General features: G+C 42.1%; 1 long non-coding RNA gene across 1 annotated transcript in view; it reads right to left on the bottom strand.

Annotated features, from left to right (window-relative positions):
• Positions 1-3687: 3687 nt before the first annotated feature.
• LOC146762101 (uncharacterized) overlaps positions 3688-23887 on the bottom strand; it is a 137970-nt gene continuing 117770 nt past the window's right edge. The window contains exons 2-3 of the long non-coding RNA XR_014942950.1: positions 5628-5703; positions 3688-4056 (exon numbers count right to left, since the gene is read on the bottom strand). This is a non-coding gene — a long non-coding RNA (uncharacterized LOC146762101). The remainder of the gene's footprint in view (positions 4057-5627; positions 5704-23887) is intronic.

The raw sequence follows: 23887 nt of genomic DNA, 5'->3' as shown, positions 1-23887 counted from the left end.
GTTTGTTTAAAACCTCCAAACAATCCCCTCTTATGCAGATGGAAATGCCAGCCTGCCTCTTTGCAAGGAGATGTGGATTCTGCCTTGGCAGATATGTGTTGATCCGCTCAGTTAAAAAACTTCAAACCCCTACAATTCTGGTCTTTGACCCTACCCTAAAACTAATTTGAACTATTCTCAGCTGATCTGGAGTTCAAGGGAATGGCTTTTAACTGGAAATACCTTATCTTTAGACAAGTAATTGTTGTTAATTAAACCAGTAAAGAGACATTAGCCTCTGCTTACATACTGCCTGTGGATTAACAGGCAGCCCTTGATATCCTTTTAAATGAGGATGTTCTGGTGGAATCGGACAATTGTAGCACCCATATCCCTCTCCTGTGATCTGAAAAATAAACATTGCAAAAGAGTAAACTCACTTATACAGGCACATAGCATCATTTCCAAAGTCTGTTTTTTCTCTTCAAAAGAGATACAGCTCTTCCAAGTCTGCGATTATTTTATCAGTAAAAGAAAAAACAAACTGTAATCAGTTGTTAGTAATAGGAATATATATATAGATATTTTCCTGCCAATATGGGGAAGTAAAAAGAGGGTATGTCATTGCACATGAAGATTTCTCTTGCTGACACTCTTGAATTTGTGATCACCGTGGTGCTAGAGCTGCATCAGTAGGAGTGTGACAGAAAACAGAAAAGAAGCAGGTACAAGATTAGACAGCTCAAGAAAAAAAACATCTATGGTTATATTTAACATTGTCTCACAAACTCAACTGCCTCACTGTTCACTTGCAGAAGGACAATAACTGTGATAATTGTGGAAATGGTGATAATGCACTGTGAGAAAAAAGCTGGGGAGATGAAAGACAGCCTGGAACAACTCAGGTAAAATCCATCTGATGGGGCTGTCAAGCATATTGCTGTAATGCAAAGGGCCCTTGTGTGTCGTGTGGCATGTATGCCACTTCCAGAGAGGAAAGATGGTACTTTGAACTGATCCAGCAATGTGCACGCACAGGTTATTTTTATCTGAGGTTTAAATCCCCTGAATCATGTCTCTGCAACCCTTACCTTAGGCCAGATGCAAACAGCCCAAGTGAGGCATTGTGGTTACACTTGCTCAGCTTCATAGGGCTTAGATCTTCTAGTCTTGCAGTGTCATTTGCACCTGGGAAAGTGAACAACTGCAAAATGCCAGCACTTGACACTTACTTCCTGTCAAAAAAATCCATTCCATGGTGCTCGTCAATCATCAATTGGCTCCAGAGAAAGTTTTCCCAGTGACCACAAATTGGAGAAAGTCCCGTACAACATATTCTTTTCTGAAACATTCACGAAATTGTGTTTTTCTTTTCGTTAATTCATTAACATCTTAGACAACATTTCCCTGCTCTTTGGAAGCTTGTTCCTTCTGTAGATGTCCCTTAAATTTAAGAAGAGTCCTCCCAAAACTTAAGCTCCATTTTCCTGTCACATATCTCATTTTCACATTTTGTCACAAACATGGAAAAATGTCTGCACAGAGAATTCTCCTTAGCCACCTTTCCTCGTAATGAAGAAGCATCAGTGTACCATAGACCAGGTAGAAGTGAAAAGCTGATACTTTAGAGAAGTTAACAAACTTATTGAAGATTTCCCCTCAGGTTAAAATCTTTCTCAAACAACTTTGTTCTCCCTTTTTCACACAGCTCTGGACAGATGAGATGTGGCAGGGAAACTACTGGGCATCTCAGATCTTTGGGGCTGCCTCTTGCAGGTGGATCTCATTCATCTGCTGCTAGTTCCAATGGCAGTACCTTCACAGAATCACAAGGCCAAGTGCACGGTGTTGCACTTGGATCAGGACAATCCCAGATATGAATATGGATCAGGATCTCTCCTTGGGAGCAGCCCCACTGAGAAGGACCTTGGGTTTCTGGTGATTAAAGGCTGGGAATGAGCCATCAGTGTGTGCTTTTAGCCCAGAAGGCCAACAGTATCCTGAGCTGCATCAGAAGAGGGGTGGCCAACACGGTGAGGGAGGTGATTGTCCCCCTCTGCTCCACCCTTGTGAGACCCCATCTGCAGTACTGCATCCAGACCTGGGGCCCTCTGCACAGAAAGGTGTGGAACTGTTGGAACAGGCCTAAAGGAGGGCCATTGAGATGATCAGAGAACACCTCTACTGTGAAAACAGGCTGAGGGAGCTGGGACTTATTCAAACTGGAGAAGAGAAGGTTTCGGGGAGACCTCATTGTGGCCTTCCATTGCTTGAGGGGAGCTTATAATCAGGAGGAGGACCAACTTTTTACATGATCTGAAAATGATAGGACAAGGGAAAATTAGTTTATAATGAAAGAGGGTTGATTTGGGTTAGATGGTAAGGAGACATTGTTTACTGTGTGGGTGGTGAAGTACCGGGACAGGTTGTGTGAAAAACCTGTGAATGCTCCATCTCTGGATGAGTTCAAGGCCAGGTTGGATACGGCCCTGAGCATGATGCAGTGGGAGATAACCCTGTCCATAGCAGTGGGATTGGTCCACCAGGTGGACATCAAGGTCCTCAGCCCATTCAGTGATTCTATTCTATGCCTACCTTTTCTTATTTTCACATAATATTCAGGTGAAGAGACAGCATAATACAGACATAAAATAAACTGATTTAATCTGGTAGTCGGACACAGTAATTGATCACTTTTAATCCATTGCTTGTATAAGAAAAATCTAGCTCTGAGTCACAATAGAAATCTTTGTGCTTTATATTTATGTATGCTGAAACGGCCAGTTAAGCCCATGTCAAACTTTATACCTCTGTTTAAGCCCAACTTATCACAACACCACTTCCAGTATTTTGCTGAATCAGAAGTTGGATGCAGTGCTCCCATGGACAGATAGCCATATGCCATGTGTGCTGTGGTATACAATGGTTAATTTCCCAGGAGAAAATAAATCTTGCAGAAGTTTCTCTTCATCAGGCCTTTTATTAGACACTGCTCAATCTGAGTCCCAAGAGAGCATGATTTCCTTGGCTGTAATGGCATGCACACTCCTAAAAAATACAGAAATCAGCTGGATGTGCTAGTGCTCGTGGCAATACCAAATCCAGCAGCTACCTACATACCTGCTTGCGTTCTTATTATCAAATTATCAAGAAAAAAAGATTTGAAGAAAATGAACATATCTGCACCTAGAATTACCTGCTGTGTCTCACACCTGCCTTTCCTGGCTGCTCACTACGCACCAACCCTTTTCCTTCCACAGTCTTCTCCACATACAGGGATGTGGCATGGAAAGCAGCAGCTCACTGCTATAGCAGAAGCAGATGTGTGCAATGGTGTTCCCATGCCGTTGCCTTGCCCACCTGCATCAATGCTACACAGAGCACTTATTAAAATCTCAGTGTGTTGCACGTGACCTAGTGTGTCCCTGAACCAGAGGTAGGAGTCTAGCTGGAAAGGACTCTACTGCTGGATGGGGTACCAGGTGTCCCCATGAAGAACAGCAGCCTCCATGAGTGAGCCTGCCCAACTGCCTGGAAGGCTGATGAGAAGGAGACTGCTGTGGCAGTCTATGCTTGGTTTCCTTCTTCTTCTACCCCAGCCTGATTCTCCCCTCTCCCTCTTTCTCACCTTTTCCAGGCTTAATTCACCAGATATTCTCTTAATGGGTTGGCACCTGATGGAAATCAAGTGCAATTTAACATGTTTCTTCTAATTGATGTTCCAACTACTTCAGCTTCCTCCCTGCGAATGCCATGCTCCTGCTTATCTATTCCTGTTTGTATTTTACATGAGGGGCAACCAAATCTGCCCTCAAAAGGACATCACCTGCTATCTGCTCTCCTTGAAATGCCATATGCTCAGGGGTATTCCCCCTTCACACTGGGGAAGAGGCAGCTGCCACTGCTGTAAGATGATTAGAGACTTTTCTGACTGCTGGGAACAACTTGTCCTCTTCCAACATTGCCTTTCCCTTCTCTTTCGTCATATGTGAGCAGTACGATTTTTCTAGCCAAGACTTTTCCCATCATATTCATGTGTAGCTATGTCAGCCATGTTGACAGATGCATGCTGGAGCCCTATGATACCAGAGACAAAATTAAAACCAGTTTAGTTCCTGATGGTTTATTTTTTATTTTCACATTCAAAGACTGATTTCTCTTCTATTTTTTCAGCCTTCCTTATCTCTGTTTCTCTTTTTTTCTTTATTTTTTTCTACATGTAGCATTATTATGCCCAGGATGCCCCAGGGAGAGGGAAATGAAACACACACCACAGTAGCTGTTGTTGCTCTCTCAGATACCTTATTTGAGCACAGGACAGCATTTGAGAAACATTTATTTCATCATCTATGGCTACTTCAGTTGTTCCCTGTGCCATCCCCCTTCCCTGTTTGTGCGTGATCCTCTCCACAGAGAAACCAGTTTCAGTAGAAGAAGAAACAGCCTATGGAATTATGCCTGCCTGCTTTGGTATTGCTCCAGGCTGAGACACTTCTTCCATTGTCATTAAGTTACATTTTTAAGCACAAAACAAATCGAACAAGCCTTTCCCTCTGAAGTTCCTTTAGGAACAAGCCATATTTGTAGCACAAGAGCTTTGAATATCTTTTAGCTGATATCTGTCTGTCTGCAAACATTTTCATGTTTTGATTTTGTTTAATGCCTTAATTGATTTCTAGAGGAGGAAAGCAAGAAGGACATACAAATATTGATACATAAGTATGAACCCCAAATTGAAAGAAGGTCAAGGTAATGGACCAGATCAGTTTCTTCCATCTCAAACATTTCTGATCTAAGACATCATGAAAAATGAAACTGCTCAATGTCTATCAGTTTCGAAGACAGCTGTCTTTAAAACAGCACAATATGCATTTGTGAAAGACTAACAAATTAAACTGAGCACACTGCAGGAATTTATCTATCTGCATCACCAAAGGAGAAAAATAAGATAGGCAAGCCATCAATGTCTAACATGTTGTAGTGAGAGTGATCATCTTTGGGTTTTTATAAATAAAATAAATATAAAAAAGACAAGTAATTTTCTCACCTAATTTTCCTGTAGAACTGATAATGAAGTGTTGTTGGATGCATCACTGGCACACATTTGCAATAGTTGATATCGTGTCTCTGCATATTTAGAAGCTAACAGTCTCCTCTTATCCTAGAGTAAAAATATCTACCTCGTGGCCTTAATATCTATTTCGTGGCCTTTTATCTCCTTCATGTAATAATCTAGCTTTTATTTTTTAAAAGTTACCATCAATGAGAAATCCTCTATCGTTTGAATCTTTCGTGTATCTTGGACCTCACAGAAAAGCAATTAATTCTGCAATTAATATTGCAGAATAAACTTAAATATATTGACAAAGCCTTAAGATGCTACCATATATGTTTTAAAAAATCTACATTAAAATAATTGGTTCTGACGTGGATTCAAAGTTTGGAAGTTAAATCTCCTGCTTGGGGTGGAAGTTTTTAGATCAACCAATAATTTTACTTCACTGTGTGACATTTTGCACATCCTTTAACTTATGTTTTTATGTGAGAAGTAATGTAAATGAAGCTAAGACAACACTAGACATGGAAAAGGCATCATCACGTATAAGGGAAGAGTTTGTTGACTTTTTCACAAGCATGTGCTTACATACCTTCTATGTGTGGCTCATTCCTCATGCAGAAGCTTGGCAGTGTTCTTTTACAGAGCTGAACCTTTTTGTTCAAGAGCTGTGTAAAAGCAACATAGACAGATTACATTTAAAGATACCCAAAGTGAAGATAGGCAGTCAGGGCCTTTGACCAAGACAGTAAAGACCTTTAGAGTTAATTGAACATCTTTGCATATGGCCCTTCCTCCTTTAGTGGCTGTCACCATCTGCTTTGCTGTTTGCAGGGTGAAGAGGAGATATGAATGAGGGTCGGTTTTAAACCTGTGAGCAAGAACCAGCACAAACAATGATCAATCAAATGACTATGCCTGTCTTCTTGGAAATGTGTCCAGGATTTCCAGGTGTCTGATAGAAATTGACACCTAGAAGCAGAGGCAGGGATGCTAGAGACCTGGCTATGCCTGCACAACCTGCCAGATGCCTACAGAAAGCAGCAGGATGGCTGTGCTCTGCTCTCCTGCCCACAGTACCTTTCCTTATGGGATCTTCCAGCACAGTAATACCATGGGACAGAGGCAGAAGATCTCAAACCCCCTTTTGACTTCCTGAACCCACACTTGTTTTACTGAGGATCCAGGTTCACTCCAGCCACTTACTCTGTCTGGTACAGAGCAGTTGTTGGTGTCAGAGGACAGGTCTGGAGGCATATCCTCCTTTTTATGGAAGATGGAGGTCCTATAGAAAACATATCCATCTTGGAAATTACAGATATGGCTTCTGCACTTTCTGCTTCTAGTGAGAAATAGATGAGAGATGAGATATCCTCTCTAACTCTGCCAACCATCTGCTTGTGTGATACCCCAGAACCTGCTGAGGGACATCTTTCTTGCCCCTGCCCAAGGGAGCTCCTGGAAGCCTGGCACCTCCCAGAAGAAGCTTTGCCACTTTACAGCACCAAACCCTCCAAATGAGTGCTCTTCCTCAGCCTAAAGTATCAGATGTCCCAGATCTCCCTCCTGCCCCTCCTCAGACTACTGTCCCCTGCAGAGACCCAGCCAGGAGCTCTGGCACTTTCCACCACTGGTGGACTGAGAAGCAGGGAGAAAAACAAGCTGGGGTTAACACTGGGTGAGGAGATATCTTCAAAGGGCCAGCTGGACCCTAGGAGAGGTGATCAGGTTAGAGCGGGAGTAGGTGTCAATGGCATCGTTAGCACCCACTGTGGTATCCCACTTGGAAGTGAATCTCCAATGCAGTCCACTTGAGGAAATCCCTCTCACCCATTCCTACTGATGAATTCAGCTGCAGCTCTTGCCCTAGAGGAAGAACATGCTGTTATGTCACAGTACGTCTGGGACTCACCTCTTACTGCATGGACAGATGGACAGAAAATGCTGTTTCAACGCTCACAAGTGGCCCAAAGATTGGCTGCAGGTTGTGGTGCAGCAGCACCCATAGCTGCCCTGACTGCTTTTAGGCTGAGGTGCCCCATCACTTTGGTGCTGGCAGGGGCAAAGGCAGACAGATGGTCTGCAAAATTCAGGAACTGCCTCAGACATTCTTACTTGAGTCTCACTGCAGAGACCACAATTACTCCAGAAAATCACCCTTCCACCCCCAGAGGTGGCTTTAAAATGATGTTTAAGAAACCAGATTCTTGCATATCATTTTTCTCAGTATGAAACTTGTTTTAGGTTAAACCACTGAAAGTTCCCACAGTACAGGAGGCTTTGAAGGGTGCATTCTCACCAGCCATGATACTGCAGATTTCGGTGCTAGCCCATGTTAACTCCTGTGCCAGGTATACACTAGAGTGCAGTGTTAGCAAAACTGCTGTCATTTACCACATCCATCATACGCAAAACTGCTGCATGATAATCCTGTGGAAGTATAGCTGAGCATGCTTAGTCCCATCCTGCCTGCCTGGTCTTGCCCTGCTTGTTTTTGAACCCAATGGCAATGTCACAGTGGCTGAGTGCTGGTGGGCACAGTGCCTTCATAGCAACATGATAGTCATCAGGTATTTTCAGGACCAACATAATCCCTTACACATTCAAATAATATGTTAAAACACACCTCTAATCAAAAGGCATGTTATTTTTACCAAGTAAATATGAGTAGTTCCAGCCTTCTCCTTTCTGCACTTTCCCTTTTCCCCAACCACTGTTGTGTAACAACCCATAAGATACATGACATTTATCACAGCAATTCCCATCCCTTCACTTGACAATTAGAAATGCCCTATGGGTGGGCTGGAGGTCTGATATTTGTGTTTATATTTTTGAGTTTCAGCATTTCTGTAACCCTTCGTTACCATCGGTATGGCCAAAAGCCAGCACTTAGCTCATGATAGCAACACATTCACATTGCTATCATGCATTATCTTCTCAACAGAATGGAAGGGAGCTTGCAGTCTCACTAGCTTGTAGAAACACCTCCATCAATATCTTCTGCTCAACTCATGACCATAATGTCAGTCTCTTCTTCTTCCCGCAAGAGGGATGTCAGTGTGCGGCAGAGATGAAACATGCTGCTTCTTTGCCAAAGGACAGCTAAGGCCAAATTCTGCTTGCACCAAGTTGAGCTACTGCTTATGAACACACATCCTGGCCCCACTACTTACAGATAATAATAACCCCCTTTTTTAAAACAAAACAAAACAAAACAAAAACACCTGGCAAAATTTTATAGATTATAGCATCACTGTGTTGGTATTTGCTCAACACCACTCCTTATTTTGAAGTATGACATGGATGTACCATGCTCAAGTTAATCAGGACAACCAGAATTCAAGTAAACAGGGAGACTCACTGCAGAATTGAGACGAAATGAAGCAAATTATAATGAGCTTATCCTGGTCCTATTCCCAATACAGCTACTACGATTAGTATTCCTCAAACCATTTGCACAATAAATAATTAAAACAACAGCACGTTCTGATTTGCTTAGACACTTCTGAAAACAATAAAGCGTCAACAATCTTGCTGAAAACTTGTTGTGTTTTGGTGTATTTAATTTCTGAATATCAGATTAGGTTCTTTGCTTCCTGCAGTCCCCACAGCACTGCCATCACCACTAGTTGCAAAGGAAGAGGTTTCACAAGCAGTGGCATTCCCCTGCAGAGGCTGCAGCACCACACTGCCCAGAGGCACGGCGTGTTGATTGAAGCATGCACTCTATGTGTCATGTGTCAAGGATGATATGTCACCAAACCGTCCTTGCATCTCTGCACAAGGTGTTGAGATAACACTAGCAAATTGTGGTCTCATGACAGGTTTCTAGAATCTGGTATAACAAATCACTATGAGCTCACTCAGTGTTAGTGTGGATGTCTGTTACTAATGCACAACAAACCTGGAATCGGTTCAAGGAATGGATTTCCAGTGAAAGTTTGCAATGAAGTAGAGGTACAGAACTGGCACCAGCATGAATTACAAGCAAGTTTACTCTGCGCTGTGCAAGGGCAGAGTGCAATACTTATGATAAATTATTAAGAAATTTTAGCTTCCCTTCCTTCTGTCTATTAAAGGCAACTAAATATTGGCTCTACTGGTTTGCTACTTGCAATTGCTGGATAATCGTGCTGTGAGCAAAATGTGATCCGTGGCTTGTCAGCAGACCAGTTACTGCATGTACTCACAGCTCAAGCTGGCTGACTGGGGTTACCTCTTGGAACCCCATGCTTTCTCACTCCTCTTTCTCCATGCTCAGTGACTGGATGGACATGTCTTCCTAAACCCTTCAAGACAGCCCATGCCTATATCAAGTGCTAGCACAGCACACATGCCCCTTTTGCACTGAAACTCCCACTTGTTGCTGACCAGATAATCCATGCAGCCAGTGCTGAACAGGGGCCCACAGATCAGAAGCAAACAGCCAACAGAGCTGATTTGAGGGGAGCATGCTGTTACTTTCAGTTTTAACGTTTTGCCACTTCTGTTTTAAATAGCATTGTAAGCTTGCCTTAATAGGCAAGGGTTTATTTGACTTATGTGACACAGGATGATATTTATTTTAACAAGGGGATTTTGGCAGACAGGTGAAAGAGAGATTCCCATAACTCAGTTCCTGGTTTTTGCAGAGCTGGAGAAGGTGTCATGCTCTGTGTTGATGTCTAACGTCAGTGCGGGTTGCTCTTGACTCTCTGGACATCACCAGGCATTCAACCCTCTGTTCACCAGGCAGACAGGCTGTGGGGTTCTTCATGGGGCCAAAGCATGCAAGAGATAAAAGCCAGGTGCAATCCTTCTTGTCTTTCTTCTCCCTCTTTGCAGCTCTGCATCCTTTGTACTGCGAGACCAGACCCAAAGGAGCCAGGACTACCTCATTCAGGGGCCAGGTGACCACACTGACATAGACCACATCAGGCTACATGGGGTGAGCTGACAACTCCACTCCGCACACGTCCGCAGGAAGGTGTGTTTTCGCAGCCTTGCAAATGAAGAAAACTAATGTTTCTTTTAGCAGTGATGGTTTCACAAAGAAGTGACAGTCTTGCAACATCAATGCTACAGCTCCAGTCCGAATATCAGCCTGGAAAACCATTGCCCCTTCACATCACTGCATCCAGATAACCTTAGCAGGCTCGTCCCACTCTCCACTTCAGTCCTACTCATTGCAGCAAGACCAAAAAAGCCTGTGTATACCTGTGTGATGTGACCATGCGCAGCTCTGGGAGTGTCTGGATCTCTGTCTGCAGCACGGTTTGGGCAGGGCTGCAAGATGGTAGCAAAGCAAAGACTGGAAGGACTTCACTACTGGTGCAGTCACGTGCTGCCCTGCCAGACATCCTCATGCTTTGCTGAAATACATAGGTTTCATCACGCTGCCCTGTGTCTTGATGTCCCCACCTGGAGCCAACAAGACCTTCCTTCCTTCCACTGCAAAGCCACACAGTCTCCACAATGAGAGATGACTGCTTGTCCAAAGCACTACAGTTACCACTTCAGCTGCTCCTTTCCAGCATACCAGGCTTTCCTTTTCCAGCACCTGAGCAGACTAAGCACAGAGAGCACCAGAGGCTGTGTGATGTTTGTATCCATTAATCTGTCCTTTCAGCACTCCTGGGTAAATCAGAGAGAGCAACTAACCTTTTGATTCCAACACAACCTTCAGCTTGTAATTTAAGGCTGCTCAAATCAGAAGACCACAAAACTTCAGCTTCAAACCCCCGCTTTAATTTCCTTCAGCAATTTATCACCTCTTTGCAGCTCACACATATAGAACAACCAAGAAAATTTCTTAACACCCCTTTGGCAAGCCACATGGAAGCAACTGACAGAGTATTTTCTTATTATTGTTTCCAGGGCCTATGGCTAAACAGATCTAAAAAAAAAAAAAACAAACCCAAAACAACAAAAGGAGTACCCAAAGCCAAACAAAATAAGGAAAAATATATATAAGTATATACCTTCCACATGCAAAATGTGTGCAAAGTGCAGGAAACCCTCGCAAAAGGGCAAAGGAATTTTCTTTCAAAGAGAATTATCCTTGAAAATATACTGCAAATAGAATTACTTCCAAATATGTATATATACATACCTACATATACGTGTATTTGTATGGGCGTAGATTATGTATTTACTTACATTATTTTAAATGCATTAAAGAAATGCGTTGCTTGAAGCTTTGCCTAGGAACAGGAAAATGTGAAGTGAAATCCATGATCTTCTCCTAATATTCAAATGCACATTCAATTATTTTTTTTCAGTTCTATTTCTCCTCTTTTCCGTGAACCTTTCAAACTCAAGCTCAAAAGTCTGGTCAATTCCAGCACACAAGGACTTGTTCCTCTTATTTCCTATTCATACAGAGAATGGTTTTCTAATGAAGTGAATATCCAGGCCTGACTCTTTACTCCGTAGCCCACACTCCTGCTTTACAGTGGTGTGAAGTGGTGGTAAAATGATATCTTACTAACTGGTAGCATTTACACCCACTAACCAAGTCCTTGGCAGTCGTGTTAATGATTACACAAAGTGCAAAGCCAAGAAGATGAGACATCAAAGGTTTATGGTCAGGGGAGGGGAGAGCAGGGGCATCCTGCAGGATTTGTAGCGCTGCAGCCCTGCCATACAGCTCATTTTGTGCCTGGCGGTGTCAGCTTGGAGCCTCACAGAAGAGCAGCCTTCCTCAGAAAGATATATCAGCTGTCCCTTCTCCAGTGGGCAGAGGGCAGAACTGTCTGTTCTGAATTGGTCAGTTTTCTGCTATAGTGAAGTCCTGACCTGTGAGCAGGACACAGACACGTCTTTTATCACTTATATAGACAGGATGTAAACAAAGAATTCTGCCCAAATTCTTTCAACTAATCCTAACTAATTTGTTCCACCGCTCAACAGGGGGAGCATTTCACATCGGGCAGGTAACTCATCCCATTACCCTTTGCTTATGAGACTCTTTTTTCACATGTAACGTGTCTACTGTGAAGGAGAAAAACATTTGTGTAGTTTCATTTTGCTCTGACAGCCTCTCGGTAGGAGGCAAAATCCCTTCTCTTCTATCTCTGCATTTGATGGTCTTGCAAAGCCCACTGAGAAGAGGCTAGCATGCAATCTGCTAAGTGACAGCACTGTGGTTCCCTGCTGTGCCCTATCTCCTGCATGCCCAGTAGACAGCAGTCCTAAAGCATTGCTATTGCAGGATTCACATGCTGGCAAATCTGTTTACAGGAGAGCTTTCCACTTATGCCCTGTGTGTTTTGTACCAAAGACTGTTAGCTTCTATCGTTAATACCAGAGGCATGAGTGAGTGTACCTGTATAAACAGACTTAAGAGTACTTGCATAGGAAACCCTATGTAATCTATAACAGATGATATCAGACCTTGGGTCTCTTGGTTTGTCTTTTTCCATTCTTATGCTACGCACAGTGTACTTGCAGAAAGAATTCTTCCATTGCACACACAATTTCCTTGGAAAGGGAGGATTCATCTACTAATTTACTGGATATGAGGCACCTGTCTGAGACTTCTAAGCAGCCTGCCCTTCTTCTGTGCTGGAAGAAGGAGGGCAGGAGAGATCAGCTGGTGTACCTGTGTCTTCCTCATTAAGAGCTGCTTCCACATATAGAACCATGCATTTGTAGTGCAGTTTATGCAGGTTCCCTGAACAAAATAAGCTATACTGACCAAAGCTTTTACTTTTCCCTTAGTGTAACTGCAACCACAAAAGGCTTTTGGTAATATAGAAATGCTTTTGAAAAAGATCACACTTCTAATCAAGAGTATTTTTCTGGTAAAAGTTGCTGGAGTGTGATCTTAAAGCACTTTGCACTTATGATTCTCCTCCGCATTCTACTGCAGCGCGGCACTGCTGGAGTCAGGAGCGCTCACGCAACATCAGCATGACCTTCCCTGTTCACAGCACATGCCCAAAGTACATATTAAATACCCACTAATATTTGGCAGAAGGAACTATTTGCCATCCCACTGTCACACAAAGACATTTCAGCCTTAAAGCTCTACCTATACAATTTTAAGTTAACTGTGCTGGGGACTGCTCTCCACTGCTGAGGTCATCCAGCAGGGGATGGCTGGTGTGTACACTACCACCAGTTTTTCTGTTCCAAAACCTTGTGGCTGCCTCCGGCCTGATCCCTGGGAATGGCCCCTGCTGGCTCCCAGGCACTGCCCACATCCTGCTGAGAGTGCTGCTGCCGGTTTGGACTGGGAACTGGCACAGATGACTGAGTTCCTGTACCAGGGATTTTCCCTGTGGCTGTTTTATTGACTCAGATGGATGAGGACAAGGTGCCTGCCTAGAGTATAACATGCACAGATCTTCACTTAGGTTACTGTACATAAGTATTAGGAGTCTGTAGGTTCAGTTCAGCAAACAGTCTTTACAAAGATCAGCTCAGCTCAGCATTCACACATACACTTAACTACTGATCAGCAAAAACCTGTGAGAAATAAGCCCTACCTCTGTGCTTTGCAATAGCTACATGGAAGATCTGTTGGAAAGGTAGGTGCTCCCCAGATGCCACCAACAGCCCTGCAGCATTTGTGTGGAACATGTCAGAGCATCCACTCAGCACATAACCAGAACGTGCTCCACTTGGACCACGAAGACCATTGCCCCACAGTTCAACCATTGCCCCAGGGACTTGACATACTGCCCAGTAGTTTCACAGTCCTTCAGAGCAGAGAGAATGGAGAAACTGTAGAATGCTACAGCTGCTCCAACAAGAGAAGCTCTGAAGGGAGAACCCAGTGAACAAAGCTGGCAACAACAGATTTAAGAACAAAAAGGAAAGAAAAAAATGATGTGCCCAGAAATGTATCCCTTGTTTTGAATGACATTTGTGCTAGTAACAGGTATTGCTGCCTTCTTGCTCTTTGCCTCAGACTAGCTCAACTGTTGTTAAAATTAATACTTCACCAGCTTTCTATAAAGGAAGGAATCACCTAAAAGAACTAAATCTGCTGCCTATAGGCATGATGCAACTTCTTCATACAAGTATCAGAGCAATCTGCCTCCCCTTCCATGGCATAATCCCCAAAGCAAGAAACTGAGGAGTAACCATCACAGCTATCAAAAGACACATGGCTAAAGCTAGGAGTAACTTCCCAAGTCATTGTGTGAGCATCATGCCTGTAGATAGCATAATGAAGTCCCACTGCTTGGACAGACATGAGATTAGATTAGATCAGATGAAATCAGATTTGATTAGATCAGAATAAATTCAATATGGGTCCCTTATTACCCCTTGATGGGGCACTCGCTCTCATGCTGAGATTTCAGGAAGCACCGAAACATCCTAAATGGTTAGAAAACATAAATACTTTTCTATTCTGCCCACAATTTGTCATTTTGTTATTGTGAAAGATTTAAGAAGAGACTGAGGTGAGAAAGCAAATTGTAATCCTTCTCATGACAGATGTACTGTATTACCAACTCTGTTGGAAGTGCTAAACGACAATGTCACATGGACAATTTTTAGCTGGGAAGGAGAGATGCACTAGCAGTTTAAGGGATAAATAAACACTGCATGTTTAAAGATCCTCACAGTACAAAAAAAAATACGTTCTGAATATGATGATTCCTCTCTCAGGCTTTGGGTACCTGTTTGTACCACACAAAACCAACAGCAGCAGAATGTTCCCAACCCAAAATAGCTGCTATGCTTCTGTTCTGAAAGTTGTTAGACAACATTTTTGCATATCCTGAAAGTCCAAATGCAGCACTGAACGACATTGAACTTCTTCTGTGTTTAGCATTGTGAAGATTAAGTGCAGAGGTCTTATTTATTTGATAACAGAATTCCTCAGCCTCTTCTTGCCCTATTTTTTCCCATCCTTATTCAGCTGGAAAATTTTAGTTGCCATGTATATGTACATTTATATATGATAGCTTCATTCTTCCATTGCCCCATCTTCTTATCTCCCTATTTTTTTCTAAATTTAAATAAAGTCTGGCTTCAAGGTTGATCTGCTTGTTATTGCTTGTACCAAGAAGGTGGCTGTTATAAGTGTACAGAGAAAAGGAGAATGAAAGGGAGGGCTGGAAGATCTCTTGAGTTTCTCAGACTCCCCTCTCTCAACCTTCTGAAAGAGGATCCAAAAGTCAATTTAGGCATGAATTGGGGGGATAAAGCCAAATCAGTTCTCCAGACTCCACTGATGTACAGTGATGGAGCCACTCAATCAAGTCAACAGCTGCCCCAGGCTTATCCTCAAGGCAGGTCAGATCCAATCAGCTTCCTAAATACTATTTCTCTTTTTTATAGAGGTCTTCATAGAAATCCAAATAATTAAGCCATGCTGATGCCAAGGCTTCTCTTCTTTTGGGGGGCACTTCTCTTTTTTTCTGCTTGCTATGTTTACTGCAAGGTACAAGATTTTCTCTTGCTTAGAAATATAGAACAAATTAATACAATAATTCTCAGGCATTTTGAATTCCAGGGTGGAAAAATGAGATGGATGGGGGTCTCCTAACAAATGAAGGAGGGTGTACACTTTCTACCAATGATCTCAATCTGTGATGAAACTGTGAAAGCCACAGTCATGACCACAGATTTAACTGAGTTTGAAAGGCAAGTGCACATTTGTGTGAGAAGAGTATTCAGTTAGAGCTAATTATAGAAGGGCCCAATTTAAGGTATTCTTGGGCTTCTGTCTGCTTCATTAGTTTTACTGTTCATTGCTTTCCTTCAGTGATGTTACTGAATTTGAATGTGGCAGACTGCATCATCACTCAATCACATATGGAAGGAGAAATCACTACAAACATGGAGCAACCAAAATCATCCTTGCTTGAGCTGTGTCTTCCAATCCACTGCAGAACCAAAGGTGTGACTTTTGTGCAATTAAAAACAATTTGTCATCTCACAAAAAAGAGACAGAAGAGGAATGTGAAGGATGACACCATTGAGGACATTACTGCTCTTGTGAGCAACATGAAGTAGTTTCCTTTGGATTCCCTCCCCATAACTTCTTGCCCTGCACTATTTGAGGTCACATCCATCAGATAGCACCATATACAGCCCTGTCATCTATGCCTTATGTTTCCTGATGTTAGCTATACTTCTAGGAATCAGGCACTATCCAGCATTTGCATGGGCTTATCTTTGTCTACAGCACCTGTTCTATTTTGCATGAAATAACTGTTTCTTTAGATGCATTTAACAGTTCTGGTGGAATACTGCAGTCAGATTCTTCACTCCATCTCTTCATTGTATAGGTCCAGGGATACCAAAGAAGAGTAGCAACGACAGAAATGCAGATATGGAGATGAAATATGGTAATTCTGAGGTCTGGTATAAGAGTTGTCTATCTAAACCAGAGAGATTGCTTCTAGTGAGAGGTGGAGGATTCCTTACACGACATTTGAAAAGCACAGGCAAGAAACTTAAAGAGAGCTTAAAGAGAGAATGCAACCATCAGGTTTCAGAGGTGGTGGATCAGTTACATGAGTCACCATGGCTTCGCTGGTTGGTTTAGGCTATTTTGTCATAACTATGCTTCTGAATTATGGTGGCCTAGCTCAAGCCATATCTGATGCAGCTATGAAAAGCAAATTCATTGTCCATTGGTGCTGGCAAGCTGGTATAAGACCACAGTGAAAATAAACTCCAACTGGCGGACTGCATTTAGCCAAGGAAGAAAACACATCCTGTAAAAGACCCTGTGTCACGCCATATATTTTTAGCAGAAGTCATTTGCTTATTGTTTAAAGCCATTTTATTACAAGCATATACAATCTAGGGGAAAGGAAAGCAAAACTTAACAGAAGAATGACAGGATCTAGAGATAATATTGACACCTAGATCAGAACTAGGCTCCCACACAGCTGTCCGCACAGCCAGGTCTTCTTTCAGTTCTTCTGAAGATATTCCAGGAAGAACTAATATGCAAATGCAGTTACAGTGGTATAAAATTACCTTGTAATGTAAACGTTATTTCCCATCTTCAACCAGAGTCACTACAAAATTTCTATAGTCTTAATTCTGACCTGGGTGTCAGGTGGGGGGTGGTGGTGGTGTATTACTTCAACTAGACAAATAGACCTTACTATACACAATACACTCCAGCAGCTTAAATGCCTTATCAACTAGATTTTTAGTAACAGCAGGCTCTTTAATTTAGTTTGCAAAATCAGGACACCATGCTATGGCTAAAAGATGAGGGAAGGTGCTTTTGAATAAAACCATTAAACAAGAATGACCTACCAGTGCTCACTTGCACAGTACGTATCACTTGCCATTTTACCATAGTCTTAAGAGTCCCTTGGCTACATACTCATCTGTGACCTCATCTGGAGCTAGAGTGATAGTGGGGGCTACATCAGTTCTGCTGCCCCTAGAGGAGTTTCCTACTGCAACCCCAGCTGGTCTGGTGGAGGCAGACCACATTGCTGCATCACAAGGTTTTGCTCCCCTTGTGCCAAAACCAGCTTCAACCCCCTATGTAGCTGCACACATGCTAATTGAGGGGGTGGAGACCACTGGTGAAAGACTGGCAGAAGAGGGGATGCTTAAGCCAGGTTTTATTTTTCCTTTTTGCTCCTTTAGTCAAAATCATTTGCTTTAATTCAGACTAGATGTGTGACTTGCGATAGTGAAGGTAATGAACAACTGGACATGCTCTCATTTTTTTCTTCTCAAAGCCTTAAAACAAGAACATATCTGAAAAATGTGCAGTAGTTCAAGCAGATCCTAGGAATGTATTAGAATATCCATTAAAAATAGAATCTTCTGATTAATATTCTTCCTGGTTTAACATCTGTTACCTTAAGGGGAACTGGCAGGCATAATGAAATCTTACTACGTTGATGCGAGACCGATTTACTTCAACGTTACAATGCTTGCTGAAGAAGCCTTGAGAAAGGCAACTATGATTTTGCAAGTGATGATCAAGCAGGTACATCCTACATGCTTGAGGTGCCATGAGACTAACTCTGCTCTAACTCAACCCATCTGAAGGAACTGGGTGGTTGAAATGCATCTTCCCCCACATTAGATCCTCTCCAACCCCTCCAGACTCATTTCTGAACTGGACTTCTAATCCAAACCTTGGTGCAAAGCTTAAGTGCGTTTGAAGACTGAGCAAAATTACCTACAGAGAGTTCAGAAACTGAATGACCCCAGCTTGTGTGTGGGGTGGCATGGAGGGATTTTCAGAGCGCAGGATTTTTCTGGGGTTGACTTACTGGTTTCAGTCAAAAGGTTACAAGTGGGTGTAGGGGTTAGATTAAAGAGTGTTTGCCTTTCTTCATTTCTCTTGTTAACCAAGTTAGCAAAACCCAGTAAGAATACTCTGTTTTATAGAAGATTATGAAACTGAAAATAATTCTGAAGCCTATAAGTACTTTATATAATTCTGAAGCTTATAAGTACTTTATATTTGCAAAAGTGTAGTAATGGAAAAAGACCACAAAGGAACCAGAGGCTAAACTAATGCATAGATTTCAACCCTCTTCTTTCTTTGAGGTAACTTGCACTGGGCTCTACTTTGGCTCACTGCTGTGGGCAAGACCTAGATGCTCTCTTTTGCTCTTGCAACCTCTGAGCTCCACTACACAGCAATGTGCTTTCCAACAGTGACAACACAGTGAGGGGTTTCTACAATCACAAGCATTTAGTTAATTGAAGGCCACCTTTCAGACAACTTCTCTGTGAGTGGAAGTTTCCTCAGCTGTGTCTTAAAAGGTGGCTTTTGTACCAAAGTGAAGTTTTCATCAAAAGAAAACAAAGCTTTAATGGCACTGCAAAAACTTTTCAGTGGATATCTTAAATGGTTATCTTCAAACACTGTTCCCTCCTCAACAATATAAGGATGCACAGCAAGCACACTGAGGCAAAAAGAAGCAACGATGACTGGCTGAAAGGATGACAGGACTAGATTTAAACAAAAATCTGGATTCCAAAATCAGGGCTTGGAATTAGTTGTTCCCACAATCTTTCAGGCTCAAAAAGTAGTGAAAATGGTGAAGTTGTTGCTTTGGAAAACAGAAATGAAACGAGATAACGATTTCAGTTGAAATGAAGCCTATATCTCAAGGAAAATTTGTGAAGCCTTTATTGGATTATTTATTTATTTATTTATTTTAAAGTCTGCCAGTCTTAAGCCAGAATAAAAAAAAAACCAAAAAACACAGTGAAAAAAATCAGTTTGAAAGCATTTTCTGCTCCCAAAAGCTTCAAAACATGATCCAAACAGATGTGGAAACAGAATTAAACCAATAAATAACCCATTGTCAGTCTTCTTAATTTAAATCGATCCCTTGCCTTAAGGATTCTCAACCAATGTAGATTCTTAATATTCCTAAGCTTCTTGAAGGTTTCCAGACCAGTTTGCCACTTTTCTCAGAGACAATACAAAGAAATTCAAAGAAGCTCAGAGTACTGGTTCTAATTTTGTCTCTTTGTCCAACTAAAATACAGACCATGCTCAAACTTTACTTCTTCCACAACAAAATTAGTAACAAACAAACAACGACAAACACAGGTTTTTGAAGTAACTTAAAAGAATAATTCAGATCTCTTGCATCAATTAGAACATAAGATTATCAGTAGTTGTGTCACATATTGTTTTTTTGTTGCTTTTTTTTTCTTCCAAATCTATTGTGCTTTATCACCACTTACACATTTTTGGGGTTTTTCTCTGTAGAGAAAGCAAAAAAGCATGAAAGCATAGCGAGCGTCACATCTCATTGATGCTTTCATGCTGCAGGATCACTGGGAAATAAATAGAACCAGATAAAAGGCAAACAGCTTAATGATTCTTTTTCTTTCCCTTATAATAATAAGAAATGCCATAATCACATTATAAAGTCTGTTCAGGGTTAGACTGTGGTTAGCCTCATATCATGCAGACATGAAAGTGCATAGGAAGAGGAAAGCACGTAGTTATACTTTTTGAGACCATACCATAGCTTCCAACAGTGTGAGGTTTGGAGAATTCATAGTAGCCCCAAATGGCTTTAAATGTTATGAATCTGTCTATTCCCCTTTCAACTCATGTAAAATAAGAACAGCTTCTCATGCATTCTCACAATGAACTCTTATCACTAGTATAAGCGCATGCTCACTTTGTTCACATGCTATTCTCATCACTGAGTTATGACAAACTAGTACTTGATACCATAAGGAGGTTAACAACTTCAGAATAATTCATGTTGAGTGCAAAATACAGCGAGAAAAAATCTCTGAATATGGTTAGATCTGATAGTTAAAATCTCACATACATTCTCTCTGTCTTTTAAAAACAGATCATTCCACGCATTCACAGCAGTTGCTGCTATTATTTTAAACTTTATTTCTGCCTGTTAAGAACAGTTACGTTACAAACCAAATACTGACTGTAGCCAGAAAATTCATGAAAACACAAAAGACAAAGTTTCTTCTTTTTTCTCTCTTTCTGCATTTAGAATATATTTAGATATGTAATACATACATAAAGGAGAGAAGTACAGCTTCTAATCATTTTCTGTATTCAGAATATACTTTTATATTATTATCATATATATATATATATATATATATATATATATCATATATATATATATATATTACATTATATAAATTATTAATTTTCTTCACAGGAGGCACAAGAGAATGAGGATACTTGATCCTATGAATAGGACCACAATTGGAAAGTCTACGACCTGATATGTTTTTATTTTTAATACCTACATAGCCTTAATGATAGGTAAGCACTTTGATGAAGGGCTATCTGTCTCAGAAATGCAACAGTCTTAACACTTTGATTAAGGCGAGAGAGACTGCGGTGAAACACACTTTCAAGAACCAATAGAGTAACCTGCAGTTTCAAGGGCAGGAAAAGTAAGTTCAAATGGATTTTGAAGAGCTGGAGGTGATGAATGCCAAATCTCTTTGAATTAGATATATCTGGTCTTTGCGACTCGGTGATGTGACTGGGACCAGGCATGCACTGTTCCTGCATTAGTGAAGCATTACTGAGAGTCCCTGCTATGCAAGGGAGAGCAATGCTCTCCATGCCTTTCAAACACTAAGTACCCGCAGGGCTAGGTGCATGGGCAGGCACTGCACTGCTGTGCATGAAACAGGCAAAGACAAGAGAGAGAAGGGGAAAATAAAGAAAAAAATGTTAAATCAAAAGGCAAAACTTTTCTACACCAGTCTGTTAAAAAATCCCTGCATTAAGAAGAGCAGAGGGCTGACAGAAACCACATCGCTATAAACTGGCAGCATATCAGAACATTTTTAAAAATACTCAAAGAGGTGTAAACCACTGAGAGGATGCTGCTGCAAACTGGAAAGCAGCTTGTACTCAGGACGTGACTGATTTTGACTCTTTCTTGTGTATTGGCACACTTTCCATGTGAACCCAAGGTGAGGGTCTCTGCCAGCTGATTGCAAGAAGGCCTGCAGGGACCAGCCTGGAGGTGAAATGGCTCTCTTTGCCAGGGCTAAGGTGATGGCCAGGCCATATTTTTTTCTGGGCTGAGGATAGAGATTTCAGCACCTCTTATGCTTCAGGAAGGGCTGGTGTGCCCTTGAGGGCACATGATGAAACCACACATTCATGCAGCAGGCCCAGGGCATCATCACGTGCTGTATGGGCCATGAAATGAGACTTTGAACCACCACTCAGCTTTACCACATACCTACCATGGCTGTGACCTCATGGCACAAGGCATTTGGTGGCAACATCAATGAAGAATGCTGCAGCCTCACTGGACTGCTGCTCCTCTACCATCTTCTTCCTTGTCCTTCTCCTCCTCCAGCCAGCCAACAAGGTGCCAAGGCAGAGAGAGACAGGATGGTGGGTCAGTGCTTGGATGGGCAAGTCAGAGGAAGAAAGTATAGCAGCCAGGGCTGGAAAGCCTCACGTGGTCAAAGCACAGCTTTTCCTCTAGGCCCAGCTTCTAGGGTTCTCCTCCACTCTACTCCAGAAACTGCAAAATGTGGAGGTCTGGGGGAAGGAGACAGCCCTGGCTATATAGCAGTATTTTGGCAGAGGACAGGGCTGGGACCTGCCATTACTGCTGCCCAGGCAATGGGACTGGCTTGGCCTCCCTTGCCAGCTTCCCACACAGGGCAGCAAGGCCTGATGAACTGCAGAAAATGCTTTGCTTGGGCTGTTGGAAACAAACAGTGCAGTTACCCTCTGCAGGATTGCTTTAAGTCACAAACAAAAGATGACAAACAAAACACACAACAGTTCAGGCCTGCTGGGCAATCAAGGAGAGGCTGACAATGGCAAGGCCCCCAGACTGGGTGCCAAGGACACTCACCCCCAAGGACAGGCACATGCTGCTGCCTTGCAGAGCCCGTGGCCACCTGCCAGCCCTTTTGTCTAGCACGTATCAGGACCATCCATGCTCACAGACTGCTCTGGCATTGCCAAAGCTGTGTCTACTGCCATCCTCCTTGCCAAGAGTTCAGTGCCTTCTCTTCCCTGCAACAATCTCAACCATTCTGTGTCACCTCCTGCCCAAGCAACTCCTCTTCTTCTTCCTCCTCCTCCTTCCCAAGGAGCGACAATGCCTGCCTGAACTGTATGTGACATGGTGTTAACACTTGGCATCCAGAAATGAGTCAGTGAGTCCCTTTGCCCCCACAGCTGTGGCCTGGTTTCCAGAAACAATGACCATTTCCAGATCACCCAAATGTCAGTTGAATACACCAAATACTGATTCTGAGCCTCAAAAGTGGAAGAACATGCAAGCAAAAGCCATTGCTGTGCTCCTCAGACAAACAACTTGGAGGGGTATGAGGGAAGTGGAAACTGCTTTGTCAAACACTCATTTGACAATCAAGTGTCTTTGGCTGGATGCAATTATAACTGTGCAATTAACAAAAAGTTTCATGTAAACCTTGCTGCTTGTATTTGTTTCTGATATGCTCCCCATCCTACCTCCCTCTCCTGCCACTACCTTTTTGTTAATAAAAGGAAGCTTGAGGACACTTAGCAGCACAAATCACATTAACTCCTTCCTCATCTAAAATCCAATGGTCAGGGTTGATAGAGGATTAGAAGGTTAAGGTCAGTTTGACCTAGTGTTGGAGCATTTGGATGTTGTCTAAAGGTCTGTCTGGATCCTTAATTGTTTCTGAACAACCTATGAAAACAGAAGAGAATTTCTGTGACTTGCTGCTGGGTGAGAGGCAGGAAATACCATGAGAACAGGTTTTCTAAGTGTACATCAATGTTTCCACTTCCAGTCCTCCACAGAAAGGCTTTAATCAAAACCTAGTCAGTGCAGAAGTTCATAAACATAAGATCAATTTCAAGGAACTGCAAGGACTTCAAGGTGCTGTGAATGACCTCTGCAGTTCATGCTTCACAGGAGGGACAGTTTTTCTCTCATCTACAAAATGTTACAAGCAAATGTGCCCACTAGCATGATCTCTGGTGGATTTAAGCAATGTCTAAGAGACAAGTGCCTACATTAGTACTCTGACAAATAACTTACATTTGGAAATTAACATTATGTATCACAATCAGTCCCTGCTTGCTTTCAGCATTGTCAGTCTGTACAAATTATTGCAAGTCTCATGTAGTACTTTTGAAGTCCTATATCCTAAAATCACATTACTTGATGACAACATCAACTTTTCAGCTTTTTTTTTTTTCTTCTTCTTCTTTTTGGTATGGAAAAAAAGAAATAAATAAACAGATCCACCCCCACTCATGTAATTAAAGAGCTCAAAATGTTTATCACACAGTCAAAGTAGTGTTTGAACCTTGATTTCTACAGCCCTTGTTAGCAAAATTTTAGCAAGAACCCATAACTGACCGGAAAAATAATTGAGATTCTGTGGAAAAAACAACCAACAATAAAAACAGCAGAAAGAAAAAAAAAAATCTGAAGT

This window comes from Coturnix japonica, chromosome 2 (assembly GCF_054131305.1).
Source record: "Coturnix japonica strain WE chromosome 2, WE-NBRP24, whole genome shotgun sequence".
NCBI lineage: Eukaryota > Metazoa > Chordata > Aves > Galliformes > Phasianidae > Coturnix > Coturnix japonica.
The sequence above is the reverse complement of the archived record's forward strand: the minus strand, read 5'-3'. Positions and strand labels throughout refer to the sequence as shown.